Source organism: Oryx dammah, unplaced genomic scaffold (assembly GCF_014754425.2).
Source record: "Oryx dammah isolate SB20612 unplaced genomic scaffold, SCBI_Odam_1.1 HiC_scaffold_11, whole genome shotgun sequence".
In the NCBI taxonomy this organism is placed as follows: Eukaryota; Metazoa; Chordata; class Mammalia; order Artiodactyla; family Bovidae; genus Oryx; species Oryx dammah.
The window spans coordinates 21,995,430-22,007,474 of record NW_024070195.1 but is presented as its reverse complement, the minus strand read 5'-3'; the positions used below and the strand labels follow the sequence as shown (position 1 = coordinate 22,007,474).

The 12,045-nt window shown below is 41.1% G+C and overlaps 2 non-coding genes across 2 annotated transcripts; both read left to right on the top strand.

Moving 5' to 3' along the window:
• The first annotated feature begins 816 nt into the window (after positions 1 to 816).
• On the top strand, positions 817 to 888 carry TRNAA-AGC. The gene has a single exon. It is a non-coding gene; the product is annotated as a tRNA-Ala (tRNA).
• Positions 889 to 7,403: 6,515 nt separating this feature from the next.
• On the top strand, positions 7,404 to 7,475 carry TRNAA-AGC. Its single transcript has one exon. It is a non-coding gene; the product is annotated as a tRNA-Ala (tRNA).
• The last annotated feature ends 4,570 nt before the right edge of the window (positions 7,476 to 12,045 follow it).

Genomic DNA, 12,045 nt, shown 5'->3' with positions numbered 1-12,045 from the left:
AGAGTGAGAATCAGAAGAAAGTTTAGCTGGAAAATGATTTAGGATTTGCTCCCAATATTCATTTCTGGGTTGACCCTGGTACCGAGAGTCAGAGAACGGCGGGAAGCGCCTGAGGGTTGCCCCTCGGAGGTCGAGGGGGTCTAACTACTGCAGGCGCCTGAAGGGTTTATACAGTTAAATCATTTTGCGGATCAAGCCTACGCCTTAAAACGCCTCCCTGCTGGGTACCGTTCCGTTCCGACAGGGGGCGCTCTAAGGCTGCTCGGTTTCTTTCTCTCCTCTTCCACGCGCACGTCTCGGTGGTTCTCGAGACCCGAGGTTAAAAGCCCGGGAGACGCAACCACCATGCGTGTCCCCGACTCGGAGTCTTGACGCGGGAGCTTATCCGAATGAGGGAAGCGACCGAAGCGGGCCTGTCACGATTGCTTCCCAGTCTTCTCTCCTACCTGGACCTAAATCCCTATGGCTCCGTTTAGGGCTTCTTTTTATCTTCCGGCATTATATTTTCGGTTGTCTGGCAACGGATTTAAGCAGAGGTCTTATCCCAGACCTCCCCCTGGGGGCGGCCAGTCAGGAGCTCCCCCTTCGCCACAGGGATGGCCGTCGAGCTGGTGTCCGAGAGGGTGACCCGTAGTGAGAGAGCTCAGGACCAGATGGCACTTTCGGTGTAATATTTAGTTTTCCTTCTTATAGCCTAGTTACAAGACAGTATTCAGTAGAGAAAGTTCAAAATTTGAACTTCATGACGTACAGTTTCTTTTGCGGAAGATGTATACGATGGGTCATAGGAATAATCCTGAAAACATTGAGACGGGAGGGGGTGTAGCTCAGTGGTAGAGCGCGTGCTTAGCATGCACGAGGCCCCGGGTTCAATCCCCGGCACCTCCAGTTTTTCTTGTGTTTTGGGGTCTAACAACAATAGACGCATCCTCGTTTCTTAAGAACGTCCACCACCTGTCGTCTTTTCTGGTTCTTTTGTTCTCTTTCAGGTCTTTTAAGTCACACAAAAAACAAGAACTATTTTATTTTTAATATGGACCCATTTTGCCCTTGGGCCTTAACACCACCTTGGGTAGCTGAGTCAGCTGGCAAAAGACAAGATTAAAGAGGCTGAGGGAGTACCAAGCCGCACAGGACTGCGGAAACCGAAAAACAAGCGAGATACCAAATTAACAAGTCCAATTTTACATTTCGCAGTATCATCTAAAAGCAAGAAACACAGAAAGCAGAAAAAATAAGAGCAAATGTGAAGTCCACAGGAAAATTTCTTTAGATCCCTTCGTTTTCTGGGTTGTTGCTGAGTCAAGGAATAGATTTGAGGAGAGGAAGGAAAGCTTTCCTTTGTTTTTCCCTACCACTCTTTCCCCATTACAGCCTCCCCTTCTTTCCCCGCTCCCTCCTGTTTTTATATTTTATATGCGCTTCTTTAACTCATTGTTCCTGAGTATCTTTTAAATTATAATATAAGCTTCATATCTAGATAGAGTTCTTATTGTGTTAAATAAGTTCTGCCCTTTTTACCTGACGAAGTAGAATGTGAAACATATTTTTTAAACATTTGGACAACTGAATGAAATTTATTTGTAAATATCCAAAGAGTCTTTGAGATAAAGGACTGAAGCCTTGCCATAACTTCAGTTTGTTTTTTTTTTTCTTTTTTTGGGAGGGGAGGTATGATAAATACAGATAGCAAAGATTCAGCTACCCAAAGAGCTTCTTGGTAGGTATTCCTAATAATAACTTTGGAGAATTTGGAGGAATTGGTCCCTGCCGTTGTAAATGCTTTCCTGTACATGATGTAAAGCCTCAAAGTTCTGGAGAATGACTTAGGTGCCACCAAATGGTCATCTTGGGAACACCAAAATCCGTTGCTGTGTATGAGTTCTGAGATGGCCAAAATTTCCCTGTAATGGTAGATTGTTGTTTTTTAATATGTCCTTCTAGATACTTAAAATCATGTTTCTTGGCATTTTGCTTTAGCTTCAAAATTCTGCCTTTAGAGTAGGATTCAGTATTCATGAAGTGAAGTAAAGTGAAATGAAGTCGCTCAGTCGTGTCCGACTGCAACCCCATGGACTGTAGCCTACCACGCTCCTCCGGCCACGAGATTTTCCAGCCAAGAGTACTGGAGTGGGTTGCCATTTTATTCTCCAGTCAGTATTCATAACTGAACTAAAAAAAATCATTAGCATTTTTGTTTCTTGAGGAGACGGCCATGCCTTCTTTCAGTTCCTTGACCAGGGATTGAATTCAGGCCATGGCAGTGAAAGTCTAGAATCCTAACCACTAGGCAGCCAGGGAACTCCCAATATTTTCCAATTTTTAATTGAGATTGCCAAGACAAATGAAAATCTCCATGTTTCTATATTATAGCATTCCAAAATCACAAAAAGCCGAGATTATATGTACTCTCAGTATAGATGTTACCTCCTAACTCTTTTGCAAAGATCCTCACTTTAGAACTATTAATGCAGTCATCTGAGTAGATATTGGCAAAGGGGTACCTTCCTTTACAGAGTGTTAAGAAGTTGCTATGTCTCCAGCACAGTATACCTTGAATTTTTGAAGATATAGACCATCAACAAATCAGAGTTGTCTCGGGGGAACATTAGTCAGCGTATGGAAGTAGGGATATAAGCCCCCTTTCTCTACCTGACAGAGGGATCATAGGAGACTCATTAATACAGTCATATCAACAGATAACTCTAGTGATCTCAGTCTGCCTCATCAGCTTTTGAATATACACATATCTGACCTCGCCAGACCTCTTGACTCTTAACTTGCTTAGCAGTTAGCCTAGACAACTGCCTCCTCTGGTCTGCATCTTTTTTGGATTCTTTTTTAGAATTTCCACATTGGTAGGTTCTTGCTCACATGATCCATGTCTTTTCAGAGCTTACAAAAACTGCTGAGACAAACAACTGTGCCAACGTGAGAAGAACCATCGGTTCTAAGTAAATATGACTGCTTGGTCTCTGGGACGGTGAAGTGAGAGGGACCTAGTGTATTAAAAGCAGTTCCCCACTTTAAATCATGCTTCAGGGCAAAAGCCTCAAGAGGACCTCTTGGGATTTAAATCAGAATCTCCTTTCAGTTTTTAACCAGAAAATTCAAAAGGCAATAGAACTGTTACCACCTATGAATATTTTCCGTGTCTCTCTCTTTCTCTTTTTTCTTTTTTGGTTGAAAACAGCTACCTCGTACCGAAAACAGCACATGGCATCAATAATTTCTCTCTCTCCTCAACCAAATTAATTTGGCTTCTATTCTCATTCCTGATTTTCAATAGATTTAATGTTTATTAGAATGAGAGGGGCTTATTTTAGAATACATGAGGATTCTGTTATAGCTGCTGCAACTGATTGAGATAGACATGCTTTGATTTCCTTCTCATTTCCCTTTGTGTATATTCTATAGCTGTTTGTGGTTATCAATGCAATTATATAAAACATCTAAAAGTTATAATAATCTTTGCCCTCTCTTACTTTGTTATTGATGACACAAGATATCTTTTATATGGTGTAATCATTAACTTAGAGTCATAATTAAGTTTTATGCTTTTTAAATTCTATACCAGATTTAAAGATGACTTATACACCTACATTACAATTTTACAGGATTCTATATTTATCTGTCTGTTTTCCTTTACCAAGGAGTTGTATCTTTTTGTTCAGTTTTGTATTGCTGCTGATCAGCTTCTTGCTTCAACTTGAAGGATTCCCTTCAGCTTTTCAGCTGGGGGCAGACAGTAGCATACTTCTTTCTGAGTAACATTCCTGTTATAGTAGCTGGGTGCTGGGCAAGAGGCAACAGCCTTAGGTCTTCTTGGCAGCTCTGTCCTGGCCTGGAACCTCCGTCTCATGATGGGGATGAAGGGGCCCCACGATAAAATAGAATCCGTTTTCCATGAGTGGAAAGATGAGAGCCCTCACCTCTTAGCTGCACTTACCCAGAACTTAGTCTCTGCAAGAAGGAGCTGGGGGTATGATTAGAAATGGAGGAAAGATACTGCTGGTGCTGCTGCTGCTAAGTCGCTTCAGTTGTGTCCAACTCTGTGCGACCCCATAGACGGTAGCCCACCAGGCTCCCCTGTCCCTGGGATTCTCCAGGCAAGAACACTGGAGTGTGTTGCCATTGCCTTCTCCAATGCATGAAAGTGAAAAGTGAAAGTGAAGTCGCTCAGTCGTGTCTGACTCTTAGATACCCCATGGACTGCAGCCCACCAGGCTCCTCCGTCCATGGGATTCTCCAGGCAAGAGTACTGGAGTAGGGTGCCATGGGTTGGGGGAGGGGGAAATTTGTTTCCTTGGCTGTATAGTTTGGAGTAGAGTTTCTGTCAGCCTGGCCTGGGAAGAGAGAGGGAGGGAGTAGGTTGTGATTCAAATGACAAAGATTCTCATTGTTACTACTGAACTTTAGTATATTTTCTTGAATTAACCTTTCTTAATATGCCATATGCCCTTAGAACCATTTCCGGATAATTTATAAAATTTCCACAATTTCTCTGATGAGCACATTCATGGAGTTCTTCCTGCTGCCATGCTTCTGAGTTGTGTGGGTTTTTTTTTTTTAATTTATTTCTGAGTTTTTAATTAACCAGATTTGCCTTACATCTGTATCTCTTTTCAAATTATGCCTCATCTTAGTTTCTGGTGGCTCCTGGCCATCCTTGGATTGTAGCTGCATCGCTCTAATCTCTGCCTCCATCGTCATACATGCTTGATCCCTCTGTATCTCTGTCTCTGCATGTTCTCTTCTTGTAAGGACATCAGTCACTGGATTTAGGAATGCACCCTAATCCAATATGATGTCTTTTAAACCAATTATATCTTTAAAGACACTATTTCTAAATAGGGTCACATTTTCAGGTTCCAAGTGGACATGAATTTTTGCCAGACATTATTCAATCCTCTATAGTGTTGAATATATGCTGGCTTTTGTCAATGCTTATTGTGCAACTATGGAGATAATCATGTACGGTTTTTCTCCTTACTTTTATTAATTTGATGGATTATATTAATATTGTCAAAGATAAACCAGAGCTGGATGGTAGATAAGAGGTAAAAATGATTTCATTCAGGAGTATTTGATAGGGGGAAAGGCCTCAGTACAGAAATAGAATCAATTTCAAACACAGCATAGGCAAGTGGGAATTTATAGCTAAGGAGCAGGGGAGGGTGGGTTGAGGGTCAGTGGATAGAAAATTACTAAGAGGAAATATCTGAGGTAAGGCAGAATTCTGGCTAAACCAACCAAACAAGATTCCTGCTGAAAGCAGTCCAAGGTGATCAGACATTACCTAGGGGATGGTAGAGGATGAGGAACACAATTAGATATAAAGGGTAACCAGATGGGCAAATAGAGGATTCTAGCCAAACCAGCCTAACAGGATCCTTGCTAAAAGTGAACAAACAACACAGAAGAAAACAGAAATCGATAAGTCAAGTTCTATTTGGAAAAGAGTTCAGGGAATCCTAAGTAGAAATTGGTAGAGGAGAGAATCTTTGTTAATGTCTTCCTTGATAATGAGTGATCTTTGCATTTCTGGAATTAACCCCACTTGGACATTCTGTATTATGTGAAATTAGACTATTTTTTTCATTTTCTGTGCAAACTGAAAAAGTTTGCGATGAACATTGTACTCATGTTACAAAATGAACTGGAAGAGCTCCTTCTTTCTCCATGCTTTGAAAATTTTAAGTAGCATCATGATTTTCTGATATTGGTAAACTTTCTTTGTGAAAGTATTTGTGCTTGGTTCCCTTTTTGGGGAGTTGTCTGTTCAACTGTTTTTCTATAGTAATGACATGTTTAGACTTTCTGTCTCTACAAGACGTAATTTGGGTATCAGTTCAGTTTAGTCGCTCAGTCATGTCCACCTCTTTACGACCCCATGAATCGCAGCATGCCAGGCCACCCTGTCCATCACCATCTCCCGGAGTTTACTCAAACTCATGTCCATCGAGTCGGTGATGACATCCAGCCATCTCATCCTCTGTCATCCCCTTCTCCTCCTGCCCCCAATCCCTCCCAGCATCAGAGTCTTTTCCAATGAGTCAACTCTTCGCATGAGGTGGCCAAAGTACTGGAGTTTCAGCTTTAGCATCATTCCTACCAATGAACACCCAGGGCTGATCTCCTTTAGGATGGACTGGTTGGATCTCCTTGCAGGCCAAGGGACTCTCAAGAGTCTTCTCCAACACCACAGTTCAAAGCATCAGTTCTTCAGTGCTCAGCTTTCTTCACAGTCCAACTCTCACATCCATACATGACCACTGGAAAAACCATAGTCTTGACTAGACGGACCTTTGTTGGCAAAGTAATGTCTCTGCTTTTTAATATGCTAAGTTACAGTGCATTTATAAAATCCACTTCATCGAAAGTTTTCAAGTCATTTGCTGAGTTGTGTCTTTATGATTTTTAAAAAGGTTTTCTGTTTGATAGTTATTTGATAGATATTTCCTCCCATCAGTTCTGGTTTTGTGTGTCTGCACTTTTTTTTCCTTTTCTTGATTACGATGGTTAGAGCTTTGTCGACTTTTCAAATATCCCGTTTTTTTCTTTAACTAGTTCTACTTAAAAAAAAAAAAACTCATTTTCTCGTTCGTCTTTATCAACCCTTCCTTCTTTTTGGCTTATTTTGTTCATTTCTAACATGAACAAAGTTCATAATGAACTGAGTTCATTATTTGCTATTGTTATCAACATCCTTTTCATCTCTGACTGGAGAAGTATTTACCTCGGTACCTTATTGTGTCTTCTGCCCGTTTAAGCAACTTTCCCAAGGTTACCTGAGGCTCTGTTGGTTTATGGGGCTGGACGCGAGAGGCTCAGAGCCTGTGAGAAAGATGTGGTGAGTGAACTAGTCCAGCAGTGCGAAGAGTTTTTAACCGAGGGTTAATACGCATCACATTCAGTTCAGTTCAGTTCAGTCGGCGCGTCACATTAACCTTCTTAAATGGCCTTCTATTCTACCCCTAAAGGGGTGCGATCGTAGACAAGGAAGCCCCTCTCTCGGCGGCCGAAACAAACGGCACTCCATTTGTCCTTCCATCTTCTCTCTTCTGGAGCTAATTTGGTTGCTTTCCACCTAGGAAAGAGTAAATGAAGAAAGGAGAAAAAATATTTCATCAAGCTCTTCTAACTGCGGCAGGGAAGTGATTCCAGACAGACAGAAGCAAAAAGGTCCCAGGACCACCAACGGGGGCTCTCCGTCTAGAATGCAATTTACTCTTCTTTTAGCAAAGCATAATACAGGACCTGTATTTAAGTTCTAGTTTTAAGGTTTTTGGAAATAAGTGAAATTTGACACACTAGACTTTAGCCTAATGTTAATTCTTGCAAAACTGACCCCCAAATTGTATTCTGTCTTGAATATATTCCCGAGAGCCTGGTGTCGGGTAGGGGGTGTAGCTCAGTGGTAGAGCGCGTGCTTAGCATGCACGAGGCCCCGGGTTCAATCCCCGGCACCTCCACTTTTGAACTCTTTTCCTTGCTCAAAAAGAAAGTATGCCTATTTGCTACTAGTGTTAGTGCTGTTCTTTTTCTACGCCTCCGGTTTGGCAACAGTCAGGGTGGCTGCGTAAGAAGGAACAGATGAAACGAAAAGACAAAGCCTGGCCTCATTCAGCAGCTCGAGATTCCTTTTTGCCTTTGGTTTCACTTTGCAGTATTATTAATATTTAAATAGCAGGAAAGAAGAGACAAAGATGGCAGAATTTAACAAAAGAAAAACACACGATCTCAAGCCAATTTTTTTTTTAAGTCTGTTTTGTTCTCTGAGCCGTGTTGGCCATGATTAGACTGCAGATTGAGCAAGAAGACAGCGTTCCTAACTTGGAAATCGAGAAATTTATTTTCATCAGTGGATGTGAAGAAGTCACACTGTGGCATCAATAGCCCCATTGGGAAGTACCTTGGGCTGAAGATCTCAAACGGCAGAGATTAATTTCCAGTTTTGGTCTGTTTTTACTCTTACCGGAGAATAGGATTTAACTAGATAATTTAGTTGTTACAGAAGTAATTTTATCTGAGACTGTTGCGCCCTCTATCGGAAAGAAATTTTCCAGACCCTGGGTCCTTGGACTAAAGCAGTTGGTGGTACCTTGTTAGCATGCAGGATGTCAGTTCCCCCTCAGACTTAACTGAATTAGAACCAACATTTCGACAGGATCCCTAAGTGTTTCCTCCGCACGTTAAAATTTGAGAGTCACTGGTTTGAGTGCTCCAGTGTGGGTTAAAATGATTATATATTATAAATATATGGCTTATTGTATTAATAATTTTCCAACTTCCTATTTTAATGTAGTAAAAACAATTGCAAAAATGTATTTCTATTGTTGAACCAGTTTTGTATTCTGATAATTGACACTGTTTCCCCTCTCGTGGTAATATGATATTTACTAGTATTTTTTAAATCAGTATATGTAATTGAATTAGATGTCAAGTTTCTTTTAAATAAAATGTTTTGCAGGTTTTGCAGTCAAGATGGTGCTAACTTCCAATAAGAACTAGGAAGCTCATATCTTTCTTACTGCTCAGCAACTTAAAAAAAAAACTTTCTATTTTATATTGGGTTGTAGCCTATTTACAATGTTGTGATAGTTTCAGGTGGACATTGAAGGAATTCAGTCATACATGTACATGTATCCATTCTGCCCCAAACTCCCCTCCTGTCCAGGCTGCACATAACACTGAGCAGAGTTCCATATGCTATCCGATTGGTCCTTGTTGCTTATACATTTAAAATATAACAGTGTATGCATGTCCATCAAAAGTCCCTAAGTATCCCTTTTCCTCATCCTTCCCCCCTGGCAACCATAAATTTGTTCTCTAAGTCTGTCTCTTTCTGTTTTGTAAGTTCATTTGTATCCGTTGTTTTTTAGATTCCACATGTAGGGCATGTCATACGATATTTCTGCTTCTCTGTCTGACTTACTCCGTTTGACAATCTCTAGGTCCATCCATGTTGCTGCAAGTGGTATTATTTCATTTTTAATGGCTGAATTGTATATATGTATATATGTCCATTGAATATATGCACCACATCTTTTTTATCCATTTCTCTATTGATAGACATTTAGGTTGCTTCTGTTACTGTAAACAGGGCTGCAATGAACACTGAGGTGCATGTATTCTTTTAGATCATGTTTTTATCTGGATATAGACCCAAGAGTGAGATTGCAGGGTCATATGATAACTCTATTTTTAGTTTTTTAAGGAATCTCCATATTTTGCTTCATAATGGCTGCTGTACCAGTCAACATTCCCATCAACAGTGTAGGAGGATTCCCTTCTTTCCAGACCCTCTCCAGTATATATTGCTTCTGGATTCTTTTAGGATAGCCATTCTGGTTGGTGTGAGGTGATATCTCATTGTAGTTTTTATTTCATCAACATTTTAAGTAGGATAAGATATTTTCCAAGTTAAATGTCTTCATTTTAGGATTTACCTCTTCAAAGAAAGAGTAAGAGCTAGCATTCAGGAGCCAGACTTTCTTTAATAGGAGTAATAGTTTATTTTCTATCTTGTTGACATATTTTCTTTCTTTTTGTTTTCGAAGTACAATTTTATGATGTCTTTTGGCCACTTGTATCTACTGCGTTAAGAGAAATGTATTCACATGCTCCAAACATAGGACTGTGTGGATCACAAAAAACTGTGGAGAATTCTTCAAGAGATAGGAATACCAGACCATCTTTCCTGCTTCCTGAGAAATCTGTATGCAGGTCAAGAAGCAACAGTTGGATCTGGACGTGGAACAACAGACTGGTTCCAAATAGGAAAAGGAGTATGTCAAGGTTGTATATTGTCACCCTGCTTATTTAACTTATATGCAGAGTACATTATGAGAAATGCTGGACTGGATGAAACACAAGCTGGAATCAAGATTGCTGGGAGAAATGTCAGTAACCTCAGATATGCAGATGATGCCACCCTTATGAAAGAAATCGAAGAACGAAAGAGCCTCTTGATGAAAGTGAAAGAGGAGAGTGAAAAAGTTGGCTTAAAGCTCAACATTCAGAAAACGAAGATCATGGCATCTGGTCCCATCACTTAATGGCAAATAGATGGGGAAACGGTGGAAACAATGACAGACTTTATTTTGGGGGGCTCCAAAATCACTGCAGATGGTGACTGCAGCCATGAAATTAAAAGACACTTGCTCCTTGGAAGAAAAGTTATGACCAACCTAAGCAGCTTATTAAAAAGCAAAGACATTATTTTGCCAACAAAGTCCATCTAGTCAAAGCTATGGTTTTTCCGATAGTCATGGATGGATGTCAGAGTTGGACTATAAAGAATGTTGAGCGCTGAAGAATTGATGCTTTTGAACTGTGTTGTTGGAGAAGACTCTTGAGAGTTCCCTTGGACTGCAAGGAGATCCAACCAGCCAATCCTAAAGGAAATCAGTCCTGAATATTCATTGGAAGGACTGATGCTGAAGCTGAAACTCCAATACTTGACTACCCGATGCAAAGAACTGACTCATTGGGAAAGGCCCTGATGCTGGAAAAGATTGAAGGCAGGAAGAGAAGGGGATGACAGAGGATGAGATGGTTGAATGGCATCACCAACTTGATGGTCATGAGTTTGAGCAAGCTCCAGGAGTTGGTGATAGACAGGGAAGCTTGGCGTGCTGCAGTCCATGGGGCCACAAAGAGTCAGATATGACTGAGCATCTGAACTGAACTGAAGCACAGGAATTCATCAAGTTGCAAAAGGCAAATAGACTAAACATGTAAAAGAATATCATGAATTTTCACCATTGGTTTTATTTATTATATTAGGGCTTAGGTCCAAATGGAATTTTTTCCCCCTTTCCAATCGTAGACTTCTCCAAGGGAGAAGAGGATTGAGTGGAAACGTTAGGAACTTAGTATGAGAAAACCATAGGAAATATAGGGTAGAAATTTTAAAGATTATATGGCAATACAATAAAAGTAACATGGTTAATGCAGGGTGCACAACCTGGTCCAGTTGGAGTATTACTCAGCCATTAAAAAGAATACATTTGAATCAGTTCTAATGAGGTGGATGAAGTTCATTTCAGTTCGGTCGCTCAGTCGTGTCCGACTCTTTGCAACCCCATGAATCGCAGCACACCAGGCCTCCCTGTCCATCACCATCTCCCGGAGTTCACTCACACTCACATCCATCAAGTCCGTGATGCCATCCAGCCATCTCATCCTTGGTCGTCCCCTTCTCCTCCTGCCCCCAATCCCTCCCAGCAGCAGAGTCTTTTCCAATGAGTCAACTCTTCGCATGAGGTAGCCAAAGTACTGGAGCTTCAGCTTTAGCATCATTCCTTCCAAAGAAATCCCAGGGTTGATCTCCTTCAGAATGGACTGGTTGGATCTCCTTGCAGGCCAAGGGACTCTCAAGAGTCTTCTCCAACACCACAGTTCAAAAGCATCAATTCTTTGGCGCTCAGCCTTCTTCACAGTCCAACTCTCACATCCATACATGACCACAGGAAAAACCATAGACTTGACTAGATGGACCTTAGTCGGCAAAGTAATCTCTCTGCTTTTGAATATACTGTCTAGGTTGGTCATAACTTTTCTTCCAAGGAGTAAGCGTCTTTTAATTTCATGGCTGCAGTCACCATCTGCAGTGATTTGGGAGCCCCCCAAAATAAAGTCTGACACTGTTTCCACTGTTTCCCCATCTATTTCCCATGAAGTGATGGGACCGGATGCCATGATCTTCGTTTTCTGAATGTTGAGCTTTAGGCCAACTTTTTCACTCTCCTCTTTCACTTTCATCAAGAGGCTTTTTAGCTCCTCTTCACTTTCTGCCATAAGGGTGGTATCATCTGCATATCTGAGGTTATTGATATTTCTCCTGGCAGTCTTGATTCCAGCCTGTGTTTCTTCCAGTCCAGCGTTTCTCATGATGTACTCTGCATATCAGTTAAATAAGCAGGGTGACAATATACAGCCTTGACCTACTCCTTTTCCTATTTGGAACCAGTCTGTTGTTCCATGTCTAGTGCTAACTGTTGCTTCCTGGCCTGCATACAGATTTCTCAAGAGGCAGTT